Source organism: Polyergus mexicanus, unplaced genomic scaffold (genome assembly GCF_030449975.1).
Source record: "Polyergus mexicanus isolate NDT 795.1 unplaced genomic scaffold, iyPolMexi1.0 SCAF_15, whole genome shotgun sequence".
Taxonomy (NCBI): Eukaryota; Metazoa; Arthropoda; class Insecta; order Hymenoptera; family Formicidae; genus Polyergus; species Polyergus mexicanus.
The window spans coordinates 1,476,258-1,503,777 of NW_027223335.1; the positions used below are offsets into that span (position 1 = coordinate 1,476,258).

The 27,520-nt window shown below is 34.6% G+C and overlaps 1 protein-coding gene and 1 long non-coding RNA gene across 7 annotated transcripts in view; one reads left to right on the plus strand and one right to left on the minus strand.

Annotated features, from left to right (window-relative positions):
- LOC138939979 (uncharacterized) overlaps window positions 1-27,520 on the minus strand; it is a 128,316-nt gene that overhangs the window by 99,237 nt on the left and 1,559 nt on the right. The window contains exon 3 of the long non-coding RNA XR_011447927.1: window positions 27,238-27,285. This is a non-coding gene — a long non-coding RNA (uncharacterized lncRNA). The remainder of the gene's footprint in view (window positions 1-27,237; window positions 27,286-27,520) is intronic.
- LOC138939976 (uncharacterized) overlaps window positions 1-27,520 on the plus strand; it is a 156,520-nt gene that overhangs the window by 60,725 nt on the left and 68,275 nt on the right. The gene's annotated exons all lie outside the window — the stretch shown is intronic.

Sequence of the window (27,520 nt, forward strand, 5' to 3'; positions counted from 1 at the left end):
GAAAGAGAAAGAGCATGTGAACATTTCATATAATCTTAGTTTATAATATTTATTCCATTAAGTAATAGTGTATTGATTACTATATTACTCATTGGAAATAAAATTGAAGTAAGCGATAAAAATCATATGTGTTGAAGATAAGAAATGATAAAATTTTAAATTAAAGCGCACAAATACTCATCTCACGTAATCTTATCGATATTTAATTGAAACTTCATTAAAATGTCATTAATTAGCCTTTGTTCTCCGCGTCTTATATTATGCCGACGCTAACATATTTCAAGATATTTTGTTCTTAAAATAGCATCATCATCATCATCATATTTGATTATATATGAACTTTATAGCTAGAAAAAAATGATTTTTTTATTCATTTTTGATAGAATTTTTTAATACTTTAAATATTGAAGTTTCAAGATATATTTCACGTTGCGTACCGAAGGGATCGAGTTTCATTTTGAGAATTTTTCTCTGCGGAATATCATAATTTAACAATCCATTAGACTGTGTAACTACAGAAACTGCAAAAGGAAATTAAGGCGGCGCGCACCGCGTACATCATTACCGGTGAACGTTCGCGGAAACGAATGTGCGAGGAAGCCTGTATTTTTCACCCGAAACACGAAACGTCCAGCAGGCGTAGGGGGAGGGTGGAGAGTAGAATTAAGTAGGTAGTTTCCCCAGGTCGCTCTCTTCGTTTTGGATGCAACTCGCGCTATCGTACTGCCTGATACTTACTACCGTCGTCGCGCTTGAGCGAACGCGAGAAGAAGAGACGCGGCCAAGGGGATAGAGAAGCGTACGCTCGTATTCTCGCGCACAGCGAACGATTTAAACGGTCCGAAACGAGCGGAGCGAAACTACCCCTCGACCAAGACGAGTCGCCTCGTCCCTTAACTTTTCCCATTCTTTCGCCGACCGGACCCGCTCGCAATTCTGCGCTTTCCCTCGCCGCCTCTTTTTGCCCCTTTCTTTCGCCACTATGTCGCCCCCTCCTATTCGTTTTAGAACGTCAAGCTCGGAAACTCGTGTTCCAACGGTTTTGTAACCGCTACCTACGATCTTGTCGCGTTGTTCTTCTTGCGCTTTCGACGACTTCACTTTCTCCGCTTCTATCCTCTCCGCCGGATTTTCGCGACTTCTTGTCTGTCTCGCGGTAGATTGGAATCTTCTTTCATTCCAGTCGCTTCCCCGAACGATTCACCGTACGATCGTAATGATTCTGTTGGAAAAACGTTTAAATGGTCTTTGGCTTGATACTCTTCATTTTTTTGATTAGTCGCGCCCGACATAGAATCGATTGAGATAGGAGGACAATATTACCGAGTAATTTTCTTAAATCTACTACGAGATTGCGATTATCAGAAACAAACATTTATATAAATACATAATTTTTATTAAAAATTGAGGAACAGACGCATCAGTATTAACAATTCGTCAATGAATACTGTAAATAATGCAATTTCTTGTCAAATGAAGATATTATATTTATCTCATAATTTATCTCTCGTATTTCCATTAAAGATATTAAAATTAAATTAAATTTACATTAAATCGATTTTAAATTTCCGAATACTCTCAACTTGGCAAAGAATATAATCATTCGTAACTGGTGACACATTACAACTAATAAAATTACCATTGAATTAACATATATGGAATTTCGTTATTTTTATATCGCAGAGAGATCCTTCGCTGAATTGCCTAGATTAATAACTTTTGATATATTCACGTTGATACGTTCTACCAAGGATCTTCGAAAATATGTCAAGAGTTGATATTCATGTTGCATGTATACATTTTTACGACGGTATGTGCTAGTGCTCGGTAAATTAACCTATTGATCAGTGACTTTAGAGAAAAGTTTTAAATGTGGTTTTCAAAAACTAAACTAATCAAATTTAAATTACTTTATAAAAGCAATTAGTAATCAAAATAATTATTAATAAATTATTCAATTCTACATTTTTTGTAAACTTTTTAATTTTTGTACTATAACACATTATTAGTGTTTAAAATAGACACATATATATATATATATATAATATATATATAAAATTGTAGCTGATTATTTTCTGATTTTGCACCATTAATACGCATAATCTATAGTTTATTTAATTTCGAATATTTTTTAATTTTCTAACACACACAAAAAATTTATACTTTATGACGTTCAGAAGCATCTCGCTATTTATGAGATATTTTTCCTCGAGAAAATCTTTCAAGCTGCAAATAGTACAGCCATGTCTCGTTGCAACATCAGTAATAAAAAAATTAACAAACGCAGAGCTTTTTTAAAATTTCTACGTTGACCTGCGAAACGACCCAAGTTTCTTTTATACTCTTGAACTTTTACAAAGCAACATAAAAGTGGCTAAAATTTCATTATAAATTCGGGATGCATGAAATTTTACGATCAGCATTTAAAGATTCTCGCAGTTATTAAAGTTTTATATATATATATATATATATATATATATATATATATATATATATATATATTCAGAGTTTTATCTGTATTTATAATCAATTATAAGTCTACATAAAAATTTTCCGATTATTTCCATTTTTTATATGCTGCCTAACATATATAAACTATTTTTTAAACCGAAATTTATTTGCTTTTTTCCAGATCCTCATTGTATATACATGTATGTATAAAATTTGTGCGAATTTATAATTTGGGATCTTTCTTCGACGAATAATTTTTCAAAACTATTAAAAACCATTGTTCTTCACGCATAGTTCCGTATCGCTGGAAGCATGCTTGTAATTTCGTTCTTCGGATAGAATCTACATCACTTTAACTGCTCGAAATTGCCTCTGGAAGATAAGCTCGGCGAGTTGTTAGTGGCCCCGCTGTTTTCTTCGTAGTGCATTTCCGATGTATCGATAGCGATCGTTTCTCGTGCGCACGCAGTGCTATCAATTCTTGAGGAAAACTGGCTGCAATGTTTCGCCGCACGGTAGATTACGCGCACATAAAGAGCCAGACAAATGAAGATGGAACAAAGCGCGAAACTGCACGGAAATAATACGCGGACGAAATCCCCGAGTTCGATTTACTTAAAGTATAAATTTTGGCGCAAAGACGCGTGTATCAAAAACACACCGAACACTTGGACGAAATATTTTTCTCGACCGCTGAATCTTACCGCAATATTTACGATGTAAGCCGTAATGCAGAGTGCAAAGAAACAATAACGTCCTTCCACTTAATTTTTTTAATATTTTGAATAAGATTAAAGAACTCTGTATTATAAGCCCCTCTTATAGAATATTGACTATATGAATAACGCTATATAACTTCATATCGAAATCGAGAAAGAATATTTCAGTATTGAATGTTTCAGCATTTTTGAATGCAAGCAAGCATTGTATAAAATTGCTGCCGTTAGCAATTTCGATTGACCGAATTTTTCGAGTATTTGGTTTTGCATGTCGTCTGCATTGAAAATTTTTCGAATTTTTAACTTTATACGTCAGTCGTCATTCGTTTTTCAAGCGCGCGAATTCGAGAGAATAAGTCGCGGCCAGAAACTGCATCGAATTAAAAGCGACGCTGTGGCGGCAGCTGGCGAAATAAAATCATGAAAACCAAAAAGAAGTGCCCAATGTAATCCAAATACGCTTGGAATTTAACGTGACGGATTTATAAAGTTTTATGAAGCGAGACTGATTTATGAAGTTGACGATATACCATATCTACGTGCTACAATCAATATTATTTCTACATCTGATGCTATGGTCTTTAAGGTGTACTCTGCAATTTCTAAAAAATTATCCAATATACCTTTCACTCTGTGTACCTTGAAATGCGTTTATAGACGTAATGGTATCGACGAGAGGTCGATGTATCGTGAAATTGCGTTGCGCGTAAGGTACGATGAATTTCAAATGGCTTCGCTACGTTCTCCTTTGATATCGCCAATATGGTATATACGATTCTCCAACCTTGCAGTACTAAAGTGCTTGCAATTGCATTGCGAGGTGCGTAAGATCGTACCGTATCACAAACGGTCGTTGCATTATTAGAAAAAAATATTATTACAACTGAAAAGATAATATATTTGTGCAGTAATAATATCTTCTTTAGAACTAACTTGTAACTTAATTTAATTTAATTTAGAACTAAAGCTGAATTTCCTTAAACGTTTAAACGTTTACGAAATATCAAAGAGAAATTTTATGAAAAAATACAATTGTTGTGTTACAAATTTAAAAGTTATTCTAAGATATCATAAGATAAATTTACTTTTAAACAAGAGAAAATATTTAAATTTATTAAATATATACCTACGTAAAAAATTTTCTTTAATTTAAAAATTATATTTTAATATATTACATTTTTTTAACATCTTTGATCATGTTTTGAACAAATTAATTAAAGTTCTTTTCTCGTAAGCTAATTCTTTTCTAGGATATCACACACCTCGCTAGAGTACGTATATGTAGCTGGCTGCAATCCCGCTCGCCATTTTTCTTGCTACTTTTGGCTGATATCACGAATTCAATTGATATAGTACAAGTCGCGCCTCTTTAGCATTTTTCATCCTGGAAGATTTTGCTTGAAAGCCTAGAGTCGTTTAATGACTCCGAGGAAAGTTTGTCGAAAAAATAAAAAGAAAAAAATATAAAGTACATTACCGCACAAAGGAATAACGTAAAAGGAGCAATAAATTGATTTCCGTTATCCCGTTGATTAACAACGAGGTACGCGGAAAGAAGTCAAAGTGAACCATTACAAGAAGAGAGAGAAATGAAGATTATTCTACAATACACTGAGGTACGTTCGCGTAAAGCTGATTATAGGAAAAAAAAATAAAAAGATTAAGAAAGAAAATAAAATTAGAGAAAACAGAGGGAGATGAAAATAAATATTATTATGGGACAATTATATTGAGCATTTAGTATTTTATTTTATTAATTCTATATCGGCTATGAATAATCGTAATGATACCGTCGAATTTTAATGTAGCGCTAATTGTTACGTAGTATTAAAAAGACAGAATTTTTATTCAGTATTAATCTTAAATTATAAAGAATAATGTTGATTTAATGCAAAATTAGTTCACTTATTTATTTATCGTAAATATAAGAAAAAGACGTACTTGAATTAGTAGAAGACAAACTGATACGAGAAGAATAGAGATATCACTTTCTTTGGAATTATTACATTTTTTAAGGAAACGGAAAGAGAACACGCACTGTATATGAAAAATGAAAGTAACATATGATAATATGTTAAATCTCTGGTACCTTCGATCGGATGCACCCGTTCGATTTTTCAAGGAACGCAGGCAATGGAAAAATAGACGAGTGAACTACGAGCGAGCCGACTCTGATGTCTTGAAAGCTCAAAGGGCTGCCGGGCATACCCCGCTGCTTGAAGATGCAAAGTGCAGAAGGGTCTTCTGTTACGCTTCAATGGCTTGGATAACGTCGCGACGCTTTTAGATAACGAAGAGGCACGGGTTGTCATTCTCAAAGCTAAACGATACGCCGGAACGCGCTGGTCTTTAAGAATCCCAGATATTCCGATCTTTCTTCGGACCAATCCGGTTGAATGTTGTATCCAAATCAGATTTAAAGTACGAGATTACGAGGATTGTTTGCGTCAATCGTAAGAGAGTAAAATTAGAGTTAGAATTTTTTGAAATATTATATATTTTTGTAGATTAAAATTCTCGGGAGGTAGTATTCTGTCTTGCATTAAAGCGAACGGTAAAATTCATCGCGACACTTATCTGTCGCGTTACAGAGTTCGGTAAAGGTAATCCACGTATGTGTTATCTTTATTGCAAAAAATAAAAGCGCCGTAGACAAGGCGTGATTCACAGTCACGTGCTTCGAAAGGATTAAGCGCACGAAACTTCCGAGAAGTTTTAATTCAAGCGGCAGGCAATAATGCGGCACTCAGAAACACCGCACTTGCAACGATCCCTGTAAGTTCTGTAATGCATCATGGCGTGCATCGTGTACAGTAATCGCACTATGCGACTGTTCTGACCGACGTGAATCTCGATTACTTGCACGACGAATTTTACATCCGCGTGAGTGGTTCGATTTAAAACTGTGAGATAAGCGCAGAAAAACGCAAATATAAAAAATAAATATTGCAGTGCGATTACGCGAAAATGTCCCGTTGTGACATAAAAATGACAAGCATAAAATCTGCGAATATGCACAAACATTAATTCATAATGTATATATAGATTAATTTACCGGTATTTATATCTCCTTTTCTTCACGCTCACTGGGAGTTTATTAATGTTACAATGCATCTCGTTGTATAATCTTTCTGGCATAATAAAAAAAGCTGCATCCCTTTTTATTATGCAGATTTTTGCTTTTTGTCGCATTAATGTGACACATTTAATTTATGCCGCATCACATTTGTTCCGTCCAGTGAATAAAAACTTTGCACAAAGGTTTTTATATATATAACGGAGAGAGAGAGAGAGAGAGAGAGAGAGTTTTTCATCCTCGTGAAAATCTTTGATGCTCGAGTAAAAACAAGTTTGCGAGTTTAAACTCGCTTGTTTATCTCGGTTCTAAAGCGCCAGCAAATAGTGAAATACATATAGTGAGATAAACATGGCCAGTACGTCGTAGCGTCATAAGGTTGTGCGAGGTAAATTGTGACTGTATATTTTACGCTATTTCTCTATCTTTATTTTACAATTGCGTATTTCTTCTTTCTCTCTTTATATTCCCTTTGTACATAAATTATGTTAATGCACGTGAATTTTGCGCATCGTTTCTGTGTTTATCATTGTTTATCGTGAACAATATTTTTAATTTGTCTAGTAATTATCTCATTTTATGTATTGCACATCTTATGCAACATGTATGTAGATATGTGCGTAATGCATTATTAAATCAACGATTATAATTATATATATTATTGCTAATATATGTGTAAATTATAAGAATATAATCGATAAAATATACATATGCGTATAATAATAATAATAATGTCACAATTATAATGTATCACGTTAACGTGACATAATTATATTAAACAATCTAATCATAGATTAATTTCTTATTTATGTCATCATTATGCGCATTGTTGTAAGTTACATTTCTCCTTCATATCTACAGTTTGTCACAGTTTGATAAGAATATCAGTGAGAGTTAATCTGTCAGACGAGCGGAATTCAAGATTCAAGATTAGCTTCCATTCATCTCGTATCTTCGAGCGAGTAATTCTCGCATTTGTTCGCCAGCTCGTTCTCTCGTGTTTTACATCGTGGATTCACATGATATATCGCATAAATTTTACGATACACCTCGTAGGATGACGCAAAGCGGCCAGACGCACAACGCTCATACCGACAATGAGTCGCGGGAGGCGCGTGTGATTTTTTTAAACTTCATCGTAAATCTTGATCCTGCGAACATACTGGAAACGAGCTTACGGGGAGATTTAAGCGTATTCGTTTATCTCATTTCAGCGATCGTGTGTCGAGCGTGCGATTGGCAATCTCGTCTCTTCTCGCAAAACAAACGCGCGAGAGCGCATCGTCGTCCTTGTCATCAACGCGTATTCTCAAATGAATAGGAGAATTTCTGACAATGGGGGATGAGAATTCTCCGTGGTTTCGGACTGAAATCTCGGAGGGCGAATGGACCGAATCATAGCAGGAAGGGTGACGGATGAAGAGAGGCTAGCCAAGCGTATAACGCGTAAAGGACTGGCTGGATCGCGTATAATTTTGTTCCTGTCTTGCCTAAATAACCGGCAAAAGCGAATATCCTTGTCAAAGATGTCAAACAGTATTATTAAATTAACCGCGATATAGTATCCGAACTCTCTCTCTCTTCTCTTTTTCTCTTTCTCTTTCTCACTATTTCTTCCTCTCTGCATATTTTGAGAGAACGCTTTATTCGTCGTATACGTTGCTGCTACACTGAATTTTGTAACGTAATTTAATTAGACGAAACGAGAGACATGTACGCTACAAGAGATAACTATTCGTTCGTTTACATCTCTTTCCGATAATAGTGGAATAATTTACGAGCAAGCCGTTCAACTTCGCGTACGTGGTTCTCGCTCTATATATCTTTCTATTAAAATAACTATCTTTCGTTATGCAAGCTTTGTCGTTAGATAAGAGATTGTGTCTATTTAAATTTAAACACGTTGATAACACGGCATGGCAAGTAGCTGTTCAAAGAGGATCGTTTCAAGACTCCTTTGTAATTTAGATCGCTGCTTATGTAAATAATTAACAAGTAAAAGTGGTTGATGTTGTCAAAGTGTCAGCTGATAGATCACCTTGGACACGATTAAATTGTAGACACCGGGTGTCAGCCCGTCGAAGATGCACGTCTGTTTGTGGAACGTTCGCGAGGTGCTGATTGTACCTCAAATAAGACGCCATAACAAACAAAGTGGCGTGTAAATTAGTACCTTGCCGCCTCGTAACAAACACGAGCAGATGCAAGGAAGACTTCAATCTCGTAACTATTGCTGTACTTATTGTAATAACGGTTGTAACATATTCCGGGATATCTTTTTCGAGATTTTCTCTTGTTTCTCTGCTTGGACAGATTTTACAACGTCGCGATTACTTTGTGTGACAGATTTATTCCCGCGTACGTAATTATCGATTGGTTTCTGTTTCATGAACTTATTGACTTTATTAAATCAGAGCTAATAGTGTTTTTCTTTTCACTTATATCGCGTGATCTCGATTCTTTGAAGCTACAGGGCATGCACCCTGTATGTGTACGGTCAGCGAACAGTTACCGAGTGTAATCTTGTTACAAAGGGCTGTCCTACATCGTGTGTAATTTAATTCATGGCTTGCATGGCGCGAAAGCAAGGGGAGCTAAGGTGTGATGCTACACACAGATGAGTATTAATATATAAGAACATACGATGCTAACGTTATGTGCTTAAATAATGGCATCGATAAGAGAGTTTAATCGAGAATTATGTCGCGAAATACAGAAAAAGAAATGCAAAACATTCGATCTTTTAATGAACGTTAATGTAATATAAAGTAAATATAATATATAGGCAAATTATATTACATCGTGCAGCTGTTCTATAATTAAAATAATTTATTTTTATAATAATAACGTTAGTTAATTTTACTTAATTAATTGTGAATGAATTATTCGCACAATGCATTGTTATTCATTAGTACGACTTCGTTTCGTATGCCATATACTGTTAAAGTATTGTTCTTTTACAATGCCAAGAATATTTATTCTTGCTGCCTTAACGAGGAATTCGCATTTACAGTCTCAATTAACCTGCCACTCTGTCCTTTGTACAGCAAAATAAAATTTGTTTGGCACAATAAAATCTAAAATAAAACATGCGCAAGATATATGAGAAAAGTTGAAAACTTCTTTTTTAATTTAATATTGGATCGAAACATTAAGTCTACTGAAATATTAGTTATGAGAAATTGCATATAAAATTTACATAATGTTATAAAAACTCCGAATAAGAAATAATCCCTATGGAAATAATTGGACACTTTGGTTCCTTCTTGGTTCTGTTTAAAGGATGCATTAAATTTGGATGTTCTTTCATAAACTTTGGAAACGTTTTGCCTCAAGCATAATGAAGATTAATAATTGATATAAAAACTTTGAGAATACGGAGCACTCCTCTAGCAATCCGTGTACAAGGAGTATGCAAAGTTATTGCGAGAGTTTGCGACAAAATCATCCACTTCTTCAATAAGCGGGGCGCAACTCCGTCGCGAGCGCGTAATTTGGTTCTCGACATGTTTCACGCGAGAGAGACTCACACAGTGTTTCCGAAACCGAGCATACATACAGAGTCTATTAAGGTGGATGTCGTTCTCAAAGATCGCAGTCTGTATAGCCGAAAGATACACAGGCGCCACGCTGTCAGTAATGAAGACCGCGTGCACGGTCACGACTTCACGTTCCTGCAGTTCTGTGCCGGTGAATATTGATCCGGACGAAGTACGACCCGGGTTTTGTATCCCGCCCCCCTCGCGCGATCGTGTATACGTCCGTACGTGATTCGACATCGACGAGATCCCGGTGTGGCCTCTTTATCACAGGCTTTTGCTAGTCTGATAACTCACCTGCCTGCCTGCCTGCCTACCTGACTGCCTGCCTAAATGTTTGACCGTTTTGGATAGTCTGGTATTTCTAATCAGTAAACGCCTCGTTGCCTCTACGTGAGTTTCTGATTTCTGTAATTGTGAGTCACCCGGAAATTTTTTATCGTAATATTATATAATAAATTTTATTTTCTGTATTATTTTTTTTATAAAATAATATAATTATATTCTTTATTTATTTATTATTGAAATAAATTCAATAGGCATAAAGATATTTTTCGTTATTTTTAGTAAATGTGATTATTGTTTCATAATTTTATTATAAGTAGTAATTAAATTTGCGAAAAATGTATTCAAAAATGTGAAATATATCTATTTTAAATAACAATGTTTTTATACCTAGTTCTTAAATGAGCTATAAAAATTATTGCATTAACTTTCAAGAGTCTCGTCTAGACTATTAAACTGCTATCAGAGCGTCTCTTTATGTGATGCAATTTTACGAAGCAGAGCAATGTTGCATACTTAACGATCCCTTGTGACCACACTAAACGCTTGATGTAAATCCTTTTCTTACTTTTTAATATTCTCTAATCTGCCATCCGCGACCTATTTACGTTCTAGTTTACTGGTGAATTTCATCATTATGTAAAATACAATATTTTGTCTCGAATGTCAAATTATGATAATAAAAGAAAAATATTGTATGTTCTTTCAAAAAATTTGGAATAACCGATACTCGCAGATATACATGTGCAATAATTTATCAAGAACATATAATTTTTTCAGAATTTTCAATTTCGCCCACGCTCATTTTCCGCACTCGCATCTTGGGATCACGAATTTATAAATTTAGTATGCTCTGCCTTGCTTTTATTCTCCCGGCAATATGTCAACTCGCGCTCGCAATATTTCTCTTGCGCCGCGCATTACTACTTTGCGTGAGCAAATTGAACGATCCGAATCACTTCATCATCGAATGTCAGAAAAGACAGAGTTTGTGGAATATTCACGATGTGTATTATAATTTATCGTAGACAGATAGGTAATCGAGTGACGTAACTGCCTATAGTCGTGCATCCGACACCATCGCAAATTTATGGTTACTTCCTTTCATGCGATCATTTCGAGATAGGCCTTTCCCACAGTAAATGTATGTGTCATTATAAGGGACTTTGTATCAAAGTTAATATCTCTTCAATAATAATGAGAAAAATATATTTCAATGAAACGTGCACGATACCAGGAAACGCGACAATCGTGAAAAACCAGATTGGTGAAATAATGAAAGTATAATATGAGTAACAAGATTTGTGAAAAATTTGCTCCGATGAAGAGTTTGATTAATATGATTATACATGTTCGCGCCGCCAATCTCGCTGGCTTGATTTCGAAACAGCGTGAAGTTTATGGCGATAACACACATGCTCAGATTTAATAACAAGCGGCGTTGCGGAAGTTTTTTATAGCATCGTTTATGTAACACGAATTTACAACTGCTGAAAATTTACCTTGAAGGCTAGCCAGATGACGCGCGAGATGACATAAAGAACTTTAGAATGTAAAAACAAAATTAATTAGGCAATTTACTATTTTACATAATTATATTTCACAGTTTAATTTTAAGAAAACTTAATATATATATTAAGGAAAGATATTATATTAATAATTTGTTAATTTATGAGCAAACTGCGATGTTAACTGTAGTATATCTTTAATGCGTCTGAAACTTGCTTTGCCGTATAATTAATTAAATAAATAATTCTGCAAAGTACGAACGTCATTTTAAGATCTCGAATAACAAAACTCATGCCATTGATTCTCATTCGCGCTCGTCGCCGATAATTATTTTAATTAACGGCACAAGTTCCAGATCTGCAGAAAAAACGAAATATACGCGGGAGTACTTTCACGATCTTCGAGATATTTATTAGAGAAACTTTAGCGACGAAGGAAAAATAGAATCAGGGATATATGGGAGCTCTGAGGGTCAAGCCGACGTACAACGGGAGAATATTGAAACGAGTTTCGTGGTCATAAATCGTCTCGTTCATTCGGTCGCATATAGTTGCTCCACTTAGTGAAAATTAAATAAAAAGTGAAGATTTCCAAAGGCTCCTTCTAGCCTTGGAACTTCTATTAATTTCTGAAAAGTCACCACAGTTTAGAACGAATCGAGGGAAAAATTTTGTAGGCGCGACTTGCGCTTTTCATTTTTATTTCAAATTATGATTAATAAGGAACGAATTGTCAATTATTGTCATTACCTATCTCAATAAAATGAGTATCTTTAAAATAGATCGTTTTATATTTGAAATGCCAAAACGCGAAAATCAAATTAATTTTATATCACGTTAAAATGACATGACTCTTTTATAAAAATATGTTTTAATTTTTACAAAATGTTTGCAATTTTTTAAAAAAGTTACCATCTTCTTTTCAAGTAGAATCTTTAAAAAGAATTGTAATAACTTGATTAGTGATACAAAATTAGATATCGTGGAAGGGATGTTCAATTATAAATAAGGTAATAAGGAGATTACGTAGATTCTTACCATTCTTCTTTTAATACTTTCGATTATTACCAATGTGCAATTCAAATCATTATTCCGATAACAAAGTTGAGATGCAAAGTTTATCTTATCATTCTCCGAATGGCGCGAAACGCGAAGATCGGCGACGTAAAGTTGCTCGCAAATGCAAGATTCGTGGGGCGCGTCAACATAATTATTTCAATTAACTTCTACGGAAAATTCCGCGGAACTCGATAAGTAACGAAGAGGATGTGCAGTCAGCCATCAGCTAGTTAGCTATGATAAATATTAACAAAAGTTTCATTTTGCTTGTGATTAATTCGTTCCTCTCGCGTGTATATTTAGCTTCTTGGCGATCATTTATCTATCTTTTCTCCTGAGTTTTGTCTACTCGTTTCGTCTCTTTCGTCCTTCCCGTTAGATAACAGCGGCTATCATTCGCGAAGCGATTTTCGAAACGACTTATTCTCAAAACATTTGCGCCTTTACACACAGCACAGTAATTAGCTTCTAATCTATCAATTTTTTAATTATAAAGATATTTAAATAATTTTAATGTTAAAGACAAAATAAAGATCTGTAAGTTATTTCTTGTCTGTTTTTTCGAAACTGTTGAATACAGTTTTACGATATGATTTCACTCATCATTATCAACAACAGACAAAATAACGTTACTTTTCTAGGATTAAACATATACATATATCAAATTATATTATTTGTGCGCAGCGATTAATCACCGCCTTCTTCGTTGAGACAAACATTTCATTCACACGGCGTTACAGAGATTCTACTATACGTATAATCTAAAACTTTAACTCCTGCGCATCTGCTTGAGTCTTGAAACGGAATTAAGTCGATGTTTGCCGGCACAAACGTAACTTGAACGTAACTTATTATACACTCGGTCGATAATTAATGTCGCCGACGTGACAGTTTAATTAATCATTCATTGCTTGGAAAGGATCGACAGGAACAAAGGATTCGCGGGATGTGCACTTAGTATCTTGTTTGTTTCTGCGATAGAGCGAAGCAATTAGACGGAAGAGTATTCAAGTGCTTTATACAGGACATCTCTGATACAGCATAATACGCGTATCGTAAATTTCTCGCTTTTAAAGACCTCAAAAATGAGGGAATGGGTCTTAGAGCTTTTTTAAATTTTCTACAAAACGAAAGAAAAACTTTCATTTTTCACGTAGTTTTTTATTTTTTTCAATTTTTCAACTTATGGATGTGACTTCGGTTAAAAAAATTATAACGGATTTGGATTTGTTCTATATTTGTAGATATAATATCTTCCTCCGCAGATATATAAATCTCAAGAATTTTCGCAGTACAAATTTCCTATCCTCTTGTGGTTCACTCGCATAATTGAGATTTGTCGACATAAGGAGGTCCGAAGATATTTTACCTCATTAAATGCTCCGCATTGAATGTAGAGGGACAATGAATAAGGATGAGTGGATCCGGGTGGAATATCGAGCAGCTACAGAGACGAATGAATGCGAAACTACATAGACGCGCGGACACGATGCTACTTGTACCGAATAAAATTTCGTACTCTCTTGTGTTGAATACGTTTAATTTTTTGAGCATGTCACTTGTGTGGCACAAAGTTTTATAACATTGTTCAGAATCAATCGAATTAATAATTCTCATGCCTTCTTATTCTGACGTCTAGAAACCAGATATTTTTTTCTTCTAGAATTCAATTTATATCAAAAAGAGGGGGAGAGAGAATAACTTTTTTTTTCAGCTTTTATTTCTTGTTAAATTACCTTCGCGAATTACAAAACGTAGCATGATAAGTATCCTAATTTAAATAGAATCTATTGCGGCCAAATTGTGCTGGCAATAGTACAGAGAAACAGACGGTTGTTCGTTATACGAATTCTCGACTACATGACGTTGCACGCGAGGCACACAATTGTCGGCAAAATATAATGCGGATTCCGTTGCTGAAACCGCCAGCCGCATTGATCCTACGCTGACGAAGCCCGTCTGTCTAACGTGATACCGAAAGTGAAATGTGCAATATTATTTCGGATCCAGGAATTTACACGCTATTGCGACGGGAAACGAGGCGCGTCCGTGCAACGAGCACGCATTAATTTCGAAACGTATTAATTACGCCAATTGTGCTATGTTATGCATCATTATCACTTCAGAGTTCGCATGTCCTTCGAACGGATTCCATCTTCCTTCTGATATCCCGGGATCATCGAATACCCGTATACCTCACGCATACGGATACGCAAACGACTGCAAGTGTGAAAAATGCTATCGTACATTTGTACATTACACAGACATTCAATTTTAATTAATATCCGAGGTGGGATTTCACATAAGCGCGAACGAGTAAGTTAGCCGTTTAAAAAAATTCCGTAAATAAAAAGAAACTCTGCGCCTGTCCCTTGGTTCTCGTATCTTTCCAATTTTCGCAATTTGTGCGACAATTTAGCTGTGCTTTCGCTCGTTTAAAGCAATTTCATTTTTCAGGACGCGAATGCCTGTTTTAATTATTAAGATTTTTATCACGCATACTTCTCGCCCCCGCTTACTTACGTTGCATCTTTCAGAACATACGTCTAGCAATTAATTCGCGTCGAATTTAATTCGTGTCTACGTAGGAATTACACGATCCCCTCAAAAAACAGCTTTGTTTTTCTTTTCTTTGTTTTTTTTTTTCACGCAGACAACAGAGGTTAATCGTGCAAGCCGTCGCAAAAATAATATGTACATGCCCGGGCATTGTGCGCTTCGTGAATTCTTGCGTCGACGTTTCCGCACCCCCATACACTTTGAATCTTAATGGCTCGATTTGTATTCACAACGAGGGGATGAATTTTTCATCGCTGCGAGGAACGTCAGGGGGATGACCGTTCCCGCCGCTCTCGACGGACGCCTGCGACACGAAAATGACCAATGACGACGTGACCACTATTGTGTTGTCACGTCCAGTATATGCATATTGAATCGTCGAACCTTAACGGAAGATCGATGCTAAAGAATCAATCTTCTAGTTTATATAATTACGTGAATTAAACAAATAATAATCTTTAAAGGGAGACAGATCAACTCGTGATTATGCAACGCGTCAAATTGCACGCTTGATTAGCATCGATAAAAAATTAAATCAATTAAATGTTGAATTTAATATAAATATGTTAAATATGAGACAGTGATACATGAATCAAATATCGCATGATTATTAAAAGAGATTTCAATAAATTTATATATATTTATATATATTGTACACCGAAATAAAAATTTTGTATGCAGCTAAAATATAGATTTATGCCATTAATTTATGCCTTATAGTATCATGTTTTTGTGAATGCATTGTTAATGAAATCATACTGTTAACCAATTAAATAAAATAGTGAAATAGTTTTACGTATCGATAAGCAATACTGGTTACAAACATCAATATGTTGTGAATCTGATTTACGACAATTGATAAATTCGCTCAATTTCGCTTAATTTTATTGTCGCCATAGCATGAAAATAATTTAAACAATTATTATTTTATTTAAAGAATTCTATAATATTAATCATAAAAATAGAAATTTTTGTGAAAAATTGATCGTTATTAAAAATAGGTGCTTACGAAACAATTTAATCTTTCATACTGCATATTTTTCAACGTCTGCGAATTGGAAGAAGCCAACTTTCATATAATGTATACACAAGTAATATTAATTATTTTCTTCATTTTTTTCTTAATAGAAATTTTTTTAACAAATTTATTAATGAAAAATAAAATTAGGCATTACATAATGTAATATCATGGAAATTACTCTTGTGGCGTATACAAATTGAACGTACGTATCATCGATAATGTTTCAGTGGTAGTATTAAACCGCAACATTTAATCACCGTAATTCGATAATGTGGAAATTCGCATAGAACGTTAACAATAATTAGGAACACTATGCGCGCCCCATCTGGATATTTTTCCCGACTCGCGAGATTTATATTTGCAGATTAAATGGCCATTTGGGTAGGTTAAATCGTTAATTCGCATAATTAAAACCGACGATTTTAAGTCGATCGGAAAGCTTCTGATCCGTATCGCGTTCGGGCAAACGTATTCAGTCTATCGCGTATTGGTTACGACCCGATTCGACCGCAAGCCAATCGGCCATTTTAGACTGTCAATTAGATTAATTGGGAAAGACTAATTATTCTCTCTGACCGTCGGTTACACAGGACCATCCGCCATGGGGATCGATCTTCGAAGCTCACCAGCTGAAATATGGAGACTCGTTCGGATAATTTACTCGGCAATTCAATGGCTCTCTGGACGTTAATGCCTATTATTATCATTATACATATATATTGTATATACGAGTCACGTAATCCAGCTTTTATTGCGATAATTGAGTTTATAATGAAAGAGCATATGTATATAAATTAATTTTGTTCGAATTTTTTTATTATATGTAATAGTGTTATTAACTGTGGACACAAGGCTACTTTTAACTTCATTAGATAAAGCGTACAAAGTAAGTGTATAGAGTACAAGAGAAATATATTGCCGTGTCGCCGATGCGGTCGACAATATCGTAAAACATATATGTACTGACTTGCGCATGGCGTTTTGTATGTATCGACTGTTCCAGAAATAATTCAACAAGTTCTTATAGGCAAGATGCTTATATATTTTATTCCGATATTCCACGCAACAACTTATCCGTGTATCTCCGTTAATATTCAGTTGATAGAATTATGTTTTTCCAATTTTTATATTACTAGATTAAAAAATTTCTGATCCAGTATCACAATTCCAAAAATAGTGACGAAAAAAGCAGAACAAGATATAAATAAATTATTTTAAAAATATTAATGTGGAAAAAAATGAAAAGAAATTATGATATTATAATTTTATCAGACACTAATGAAAGGCACTTGGATCTATATAAAAAATATTATAGAATGCATTTAAGAATTGGAATACGAATTTAGCCTTTTTCACTCTTGATTCCCGCTTAAGACAAGTTTGACGTTTATCGATGCACAGAATTTGTAAAGTACTCATCCAGGAAGTTCGCTCTCGTAAGCGAGCAAAGTTTTGGGCGAAGCCGGCCGGAATCTCGTGCGCATATATTCGAAAGCGAGAAGAAAGGAACGACGATTGAGAATCACTCGTTGATCTGCTTTGCGGCTCGCGGACGTAATCGGACGAAGTTTAATTGCCTCCGAATCTACCGAGGTTCGCGACGACGATGGCTCGGGGGCAAAAAAGTTGGCGAAAGACGGAAGGATCCATTAGCGAACCGATATTCCGACCAAAGGTCCGGGAAAGACCACCGAGAATTTTCTCGTATTATCTCGAAGCGGCTATCCACTTATCTCCACTTCCCCTCGCCTCTCCATTTTTCGCTGACTTTGGCATCGACTTTGTATGTGTGTACCCAACATCGTCGCCGCGTTGCTCTATCTTTCGTCCGCTTGGCTGCTGGGTATCGGATTTTCGAACGCTATCACAAATTAGAAAAGTAATCGCCGGACATACGAGATAACACCGGCGTCTCGTCGACGACGTCTCGCCTCCTGATCGATACCTCGATGGATGCTGTCGCGTATGAACCGAGTTTATTGACGTTTCTGTGCGAAGCAATTACGCCGGACTTTCACAAAAAGAATATGTCTTCAAGTGTAAATATAGTGAAAATTTAATGGTGTATTAGAATGTGGGCAATTTCGCGGATGCGGTATGATATCAGGTCCTAAATAAAGATGCTTGATTTGAAATTGAACACAGGAGCACGATTTGGAGCACAGGAGATCGCCAATTCTAGATAGAGCTATATGCGACGAAGCAAAAAGCTTTTCGAACCGATAGAAAAATGTGCTAGCAATCTTATCGGTACAGTTATATGAAAAACTATTTTACGAACGGTTTCTAATCTCTAGACAGAGTTCGAGACGAAAAGATATAGGACCGTTCTTGAAATAACTTAAAGAAAACGCGTCGATAATTATTAAGTCTAGGATTTAATTCTTATTTCATTAATGTCCTTTTCGATAATCAATTAAATTAAAAGGTGTAAAAGAGGTGTAAAGATACTTTTTAAAACTCACTTTATTGAACTTTTTTATTCGTCACTATTAAATGACTCGATAATACGAAGTCTTTCCACGTATATATCTAACAGTACATTCGTCTCCGTTCCTAAATTAGTCAGAGATGGGGCTTCGGCGTTGTGTCCCATGAAAAACAGAACTTTGTTTCATCGGACGAGCGAGCACGTGCATACGTTTACAGAACCGCAGGATCGCGGCGAGTAACACAAAGCGAAACGGAGAGTTCATGGGACGACGCTTCCGTAGTTTCTACTACTACCAGGCACTTAACTCTACGGTCGAGCGATATCCCGCATTCTGGACCACGCGTTTACAGAAACAGACGGGAGAAATTCACAGGCGCGGGATCTCGTTGCGATGTGGCCGGCTTGCAATTGACATTGCACAGCCAAGCCGGAAGCTTTGTCGCCCCTAAAATACTCTTGGAAGAAATTACGTTCTATCGCGACGTTTTGTCTCTCTGTTCTTCCGCGCTATACTAATTTCAACTTATGCAATCTAAACTACACGAAGTTATATAATATTGCATATAACATATCCATATATATCGAACAATAGTGATTTATAATATAGTCTCCGTATTCCGCAAGTCTCACTTTCATGGAATAATTTCGTAAAGTAAAGATCTGCTGATCAAATTGTACATATCATATCAAACTGATATCGTGTGAAATATTTAGAATTTTTCAACTTATAGTAAAATTTTATTATAAAATTTTTGAAAATTTGGAGAAAAGAATTAAGAAAAATTCAATACAACATTATTCTATAATTTCGAAGACGGATATATGGCAGATATGATGAACAGTTCGTAATTCTATATTTGGAAAACACATAATTGTCAATATATACGCAGTATTATGCATCGATGCTTAATTTGAAAGTTAATATTAATTAATTGATGAAATTTATGAAAGAGGGATAGAAATTCTGTAGGAGGAATATAATATTATTTCGCGGATTTATATTCGCTTTCTGCGAGGCCGGACGGGAAATGCCCGTCAAAGCGCCGCCGATTGACTTTACTCACGAACCGTAATGACGAAGTGGCTTAATTACGATCCCGTTGTTATTCATGCAAATTCCTGACGGTTATTGCAGCCGGGGGAGTGCTCCATTATCGGCGGCCAGCAGCGTCGTCGATTTTCTTTTCTAGCCCCTTTGCTTTGCCGCGCGACGACACGCCGGCGAAATGAAACATTCTTTTTTTTTTCTCCCCTCCGTCCCTTCTTTCTCCGCGCTGCCCGAAGTGGATTAGAACACAGGCGCGAGATGCAGTTATTGCGAGAAAACCACCGGAGTTACCTTTTTTTTCTCCCTCGCATTCGAATCCCGTATTAATCTTCGTTACCGCGGCGTCGCGCTCCATTCGCGCGTCCAACAATTTTCACTTTTATTCACGCTTGACAGATTAATTTCCGCTGAAACAACCAAAAAGTTGCACGCACACGGAAAGAAAGTCATACTGAGCGTTATGATTCGCCGTCACGTAAAGATCTCTAAGAAACTTTTGAGGATTTTAACAAATTATCTATGTGTAACTCCATCGTCTCTTCAAAATCGCATCATTCATGTGAGCATAATTGAAGTTGGTATCCTTACGATCAATGTATATTTCTTTTCACGTTGTTAAAATGACAAGTATTGCACAAAAATAGGAAAATGTTCAAAAACGTTAAAACTTTTTTACATATCAGTATAATAAAACATCGTCTGCTGCGTAAATATGATTATGAATGGTTATTATGGTTTTGAAACAATTGCATTTAATGTAATGTACATATTATAGTGGATATGTTTATTACAATTAAATTTTTGTATAAGTAAATTGAAAATCTCAAACTTTTAATGATGATTTTTTTTTATTAATTCTTAATATTTATATGTATTTTTTGTTTTTGCTCATTAATCTGCCGTGAATGGACTCGATTTACATTTTTAATGAGTATTTTCTTAATTATTATGGGATAATTTTCTTGACTATGATGGGATCAATCATTTTCATGTTATAAGTAAATTAAAGGGCTTTCTGTGAATAGAGTTTCTCAGATATAATCAAACTGCAAACTCTGTATAAAGCCTGTTTGCTTATTCAGATTCAAGTGGACTTAACTTTCGCAGAGTTTTGAGTTTTAATTGCTAGGATACATAATATCGAATTTTAAAACATTACGCAGGACAGGAATAATAATATGTTTTACAGTTTTCCCAAGAAAATTTTTCATCGGAACAATTTGTATAAGCCAACGCATGTAAATATTTGCATATTTATATTGAACGTGCGACAGAGAGTCATTTTTTCCGTTCGCGAGAAACCGACAACGGTCTCTCCATTTTATTTTCAACGAGCTTTCACTTTGTTCTTCTCCTTAGACTCTTTCGTTCCTCTCGAATTTTGCTCCTGATCGCTCGTAACAGAATGGCTGCACGAATTGAATGAAATTTCAAGACGTCGCATCGACTATTAGAATTACAGGCAATCTCTGCATTATTAATGAAGAAGCTTAAAACCCGCGAGGGCGAAACCCATAGAATAGAAGAAAGGGGACGAGAAAAAGCGAGAGCTTTACCATCCAAAGACGCTGTGTTCTTAATTTAGAGGAAATGTCCTCTCGGCTCAAGGAACCTGCGCGTTTCCGTCTTCATTTAATATCGTTTATATTAAATCGCCGATGTAATTACAATTGTCTACGCGTGTCGTTTTCATTGGATCTTGTTTTTTTCGTTGCCTCGTTTTTGACGCCTACTCGCGTGTAATAAACCAACAATTGAATGTATTGGATACAATAACAATTAAAATATTAGTTACCGAGATAACACAGAATACTGTAAAGATAATTAATTAAACAATGAAGAAAAGTATAATAGCAAAAATCTTCAACTGATGAATTTTATTAAATTACTGTCCCGCTGCTTGCATCTGAGAAAGCAAGGCTCTTTGGAATATATCATTTGTTATCCTCTTGAAAAGCAATTTCAATTTTTTCTTTCTACTTTTAACACTGTATACGCTCTTTTCTTACGAACACACGTAACGAAATGAATACAGGGATAATAAAATTCCAAGATGTCGCCATTAGAATCGTACGACGACAGGACTTAAGAGCCAGAATAGCGGAAAGAAACAAGAGCAAAAAAAAAACAGAGAAGAAAAACGAGAAGTGAAGTGCGATAGGGGTACGGAACGGTCGTCTACGCGAAGGAAATTTCATTAATAATGCAAGTAGCGAGATCTCGCGTCGCGAGATATACGTTCTGTAATTATTCCTAGCTGCGCCCCAAATAGAGCGATGGGACACCGATGGAGAACAACAATTATTTATAATAAAGAAATGTGACGGGACTCGAGTGCGCGACCGACAAATTCAGATATAAGTACAAATGACGCTTTCAAGGGGACCCCTGCTCGCGTAAACGCGACGAGATTTCTTTATACGTGAAGAAAAAAAAATATAATGACGTCGTTATACGGTCATAGTTATCGCGACATCGCCCATTGAACAGCGCCGATTGAGATAAATGTGACGAAGAAAGAAGCGCGCGCAATCTTGACGAATATTCGTACAGTAAGCTTTCCATAACGGATAAAAAAATGCTGCGTGTTTTAAATTCGCATCCTCAAAAGAATTGGTGAAACGCGTAATTAATTAATTTTGTATTAATTTTTGTTTCGGGAAACATTAGCCTGAGTGTCTCGTATACAATCCTTCCTTTTCAGTTTTTTAATAATTTTCCGACTTTTCTATTAATTAACTAATTTAATGTGCACGTACATGGAGATTAATTTAGACTTTCTGTAATATGTACTTTGTAACTTCCTTTTCTTATTTGTTGCATTTTCGTCGAAAAGCATCCTGCTCTAGCTAAAGTCTGCATTTGAATGGTGACTTCAATACTTGAAGTAGTTGCTGCTACTATTGCAATAGCGTAAAATAAAGAGACGTTGGCACAAAGAACCATTCACGGATCGACGTCATTCTTTTTGAAAGTCGCCAATTCATTTCTTCCTTTTTGCTTTCGAAAGACGGGTAAGACGTGACGTAAGAGGGTGTCTGGAAAGAGCGTGAAGGATGGCGTAAGGTAGATCGAAAATGATCACGACCTTACAGCATCGGTAGAAAAATCACCTCTCCAGACAGGAGCTTCGTAAATCGTGCAAATAAATGGGGAGTGAATCTAATAATCCGCCTTTGCACTTTTCGTCATTTATTTTCTGCTCGTGCTAAAGAAATCTTGTCGTGCGATTTTTAGAAATTTAAATTTTTTAAATTTTCATATTCGAAAATTCTCTCGGAATCATCTACGAATTTAAATTTCTGTCACCCCGATTTAATAATTGATAAATAATTGTTTAATATTTTCTTTTCTTATCATTCTATTTTTTTACTTTATTCGATTGTTTACAGGATAAAGATGAAAAATTGATCTTTTAAAAAAATACGACTCGGATAATTTATGGCATCAATATTGCAAGAATTTCTTCGCGAAACGAGGAAAACTGTGGTCATAAATATTCAATCAAACTTTTGCAATCTTCTACTTTGCGGCGATGTTTCAATTCGCACTTTGCGAGAAATGCAGGCAACGATCCTGCAGATATAGGTAACGCCGGTTATTATCATTCGTGTCATGACTTATTACCGCTTGCGGTAATAACGGATGGCGAGATTTATTGTTAACGGGGAAGTTAACTTAATATAAATCGATATATCCAACTGATACGTTGGATATGTTGAATATTATTTTGAGTTTGCCTCGTTTCATAAACTCACGATACAATTAATTTTTTTTGTACTTTCTAATGAAAATTATGAAACAGAAAAGGAGCTATATTTCAGCTATTAAATTTACGATTAATTTCGTAAGCAAATATTTCACTAAAAATATTTACTATGTACAATTTGTATATAAATATTTGTAAAGCATTTATAAAGTTCCTTGCAAATTTTGACATTATTTTTATTTCGCATTTTCAATTAATTGTAATTTTCGATAAATACGTGCAATATGGAATTAACAAATATGCTTCGCATAAGTTCGCATGAAAGTTAAATGCAACGAATAGATTAAATTATGCGCAGCTACGGAATACAGGCCGAGAATTCAGATTGACGTGGTGAAAATTATTTTTGCGCAACTCTGCCGCGGAAAAAGCGAATTTCCAATATTTTCAATCTTCCAACGCGAATGCGAGGGTATAAAAGACGGCGTCCACACGAAAATGACAGTTAAGCGTGAACGATTTTACGCGGAGAAATTGACGTTGTCGGCCTCTTCAATTTAATCCACCTTTCGGTCCATCTACACAACTCGAACGGCGCTCTTTTGCGTTCTCCAACGGCAACGCGAGAAGAATCGAGTGCGGGATGTGAGAAGAGAGGAAATAAAATAGGCCATCCCCGACAAGTACAAGCGTTATCTATTCTCGCGGGAGAAAGATGTTGGCTTTTTTAAAATTCATATTGGCTCATGTATCTTTCACATATACATATAGTATTTTATGTTGCTGCGGCAAAGGAAAAATTTGCCAGGGAAGAATCGCGCTGAGAAAAGCGAGCAAGATAAGTGTGCATCGCCGATGACGCGACGCCAATTTCTCTTTCATTACAAACAGACCAGCGAACGAATTCTTCAATCCCAGAAAGCATCGGGCAATCTCAAGGCAATATTCTATAAGAAACGGATGCCCATTGAATTTCCGCGCTTGTAAGATAAAAATCGACAATTTAGTTAGACAAGTTTATATTTTTCTTATATTTGCGTATTCGTTTGCTTTACATTGAAAAGCATCTAAATAAATATCTGTTCTAAAAAAAGATCATATTCTCGTATTATTCGCTTCTTTAATTTCATTATTCTTTTTCAAATTAAATTTCTAAATTCGTTAACTTTATATACACGCACATAGGTATATTAATTTATGTAGTAAAAAATAATATACATATGTATATTAATTTTATAGTATCAAATTTATATATTATTTTGTATTATGTGTGTTGTTAAAACATCTCAGCATCAGTAGCATTTTCATATTGATACAATTTACATTGCTCTTTTCGGGTATTGCTCGCCAAAGCGATCGAACCGATCGATTTCGTTCGATAAAAACTACCGTAACAAGTATCTCGTATCGAATGCTTGTTATTATTGGCTTTTGACGACGAACGGTTGGCTCGTGTCCAGTAAAAAAAAAAAAAAAAAAAAAAATCAATCCCCTTTTCTCAATCTTCGTCGATCGATTAATTGGCCGATCATCATTGTCATCGCCAAACGCCAAGAGACGTAGATATGATTGCGCTGCTCTCTGCATGAAAGCAAACCGTCCGACCGCCACGTAAACTCGACTAATTGCAGCGTATCATTAATTTGCTTGGACCGGCCAATTAACGCGCTTTGGAGAAGTCGATGTCTTCCAGCTATCTATTCTTCCTTCGGGCTCGTTTACGCGCCCGTTAATTGCGGCCAGAGCGGCCGATTTCGCTGCCCTACGGCGAATTATCGCAATGACGTAAATTGGATTCGCGATGATCGCATTACTCTCTCGCAATTGTTACACAAATGGAATTCTAAGGTTTACCGATTTTTTTTTTTAAACGGCTCGCTGTGCATACGAAATATCGTGCTCCGAAAATGCAGAGCTCTATCAAGTGTTTTTCTAAAGCAAATGTAATTTTGCTAATCAAGTGTTACAAATCATGTTAAAAATGATACAGATTCTTGAGAGAAAACTGAAAATTCATATGTAACATTACTCTATAATTATACTAAAATCGTCTATATATCGTAGAAATAATTCGTATCCACTCTCCACTCGATTTTTCGTATATCGTATCACGTATATCAAGATATATATATATATATATATATATATATATATATATATATATATATATATATTGAAATCTAATATTTATCGAATATGTTAATGCAACGAATTTTGTGTTATTGTTTCTTTCAATTTCGCATAATTTACAACAGATTTTTTTTTACAATAGATTACAATAAATTATTATAATTTATACAGATGCAACATTAAAATATAAAAAAATTATAGAGGATATATAATATTATAATTACAATTTACATATATAATTACAATTTATAGATTCAATTTAATAATTGATGCTATCAGCATCTAATATTCTCGATATAAGAAATTGAAACTTTTATTATTTTATTATTATGATATATATTTGATAAAGATTCAAATAAATCGGAAATAAAAATACTAAAAATTATTTAGTTTGAATTATTTTTTTGAATATTACAAATTATTAGATATTGATAACATTCACATTTGAATTTAAAATTATATATTATAACTTTAAAAATAAAATTTTTAATTTACAAGAGAATAAAATGTTAATATAATTTACAAAGTAAAATGTTACACAAAATGTTAAAGATTAAAACTAATACACGTGTTATACATGTAACAAAATGCAATTTAAATGTATTTTATATATTTAACGTACATTTTTACATTTTTCTTAATTAAATCAAATTTTTAATTTTTACCTGTATTTTTTTTCATAACTGATTTGTTTATCTTTCCAATTTTAATATACTCTTAGTATATTTTTAATTCCTAATGGCATTTAATTTTTTAAGAATCTTAAGGAATTAAATGACTACCTATCTTAAGTTAAAATAGTTTTAATAGTTTTAAAAACTCTATTTTTGTTGGCTAAGCCAACGGGAATCTGGGATCACCTAAATTTTGGGGAGCTGTCCTAACCGTGTGCCCTATTCACGTGCCCTATTCGCGTCCCCTGATAGAATGCACCGTACGTTGCTTCCGTTGGGCCAGTTGGACCTACCTTTTGTCAATCCTGACCATATTTATTCTGGCTACATCTAGTCAGAGATGTAGTATCTACGTCTATCGGTGGTCATTGAAGGAAAGAAATTCCTTCCATTGCCGGCTAATTATTATCACCGATGTATAAGCGTAATTTCACGCTCGTTTACAGTCGTGAGGCATTACGACCGTTTGTCATGCGTTGTTTTAATATAATTTTACTTTAACTGACATAATGCCAAGTTATCAATCAAAATTAATTGGATAAGAAATTCTTATAATAATATAATATTATTTATATTAATATATAATTGATATTAAAATAAAATTAATTAAACATTTGTATTTTATATAATTTAATAGATCGATAATTTGGCTTTACATCAATTAAAGCAATGTTTTAATTGATATGATAATATAGATGAATGGGCTATACAAAATTAGTATAAAATCGGCGCAATATAAGAATAAATTATAACTATTTCATATAATTAAAATAAAATAAATAAAATTTATCAATTGAAAAAATATTATACATTTATTTCAAATTTTTGCTTTTATTTATACTTTAAATTAGATCTATAATATGTTTCAATATATATTTAAAAAATGTATTAAAAATTATTTGATTTAATATATTCTAGCCCATCCATTTTGAGGCAACGGATCTATTTACAATCTACAATCTACATTTGAATTTACAATATCTACAGATCCGTTAACTCAAAATAAAAGAAAATTCATCACTCACCCACATTGATGCGCAACAGCGGAGTTGTTGATCTTAAGGCTACGTTGTCTGTAACATGCAAATATAAAATCCAAATTATAGCAGCGTTCAAAATATAATTAATATTTTGTGCAGAATATTTTATATCCGATGCGAACAATATTAAAAAGCTCTATATAAATATGGAACAATTTTATAAAGAGACTTTTTCTCACATAGAAACTTTTATAGGATTTATACAAATCTTTCTTTGTAATTTTTTTTTGCTCAATGCGTTCAAATAATGAGACCGTACGCGATTTTT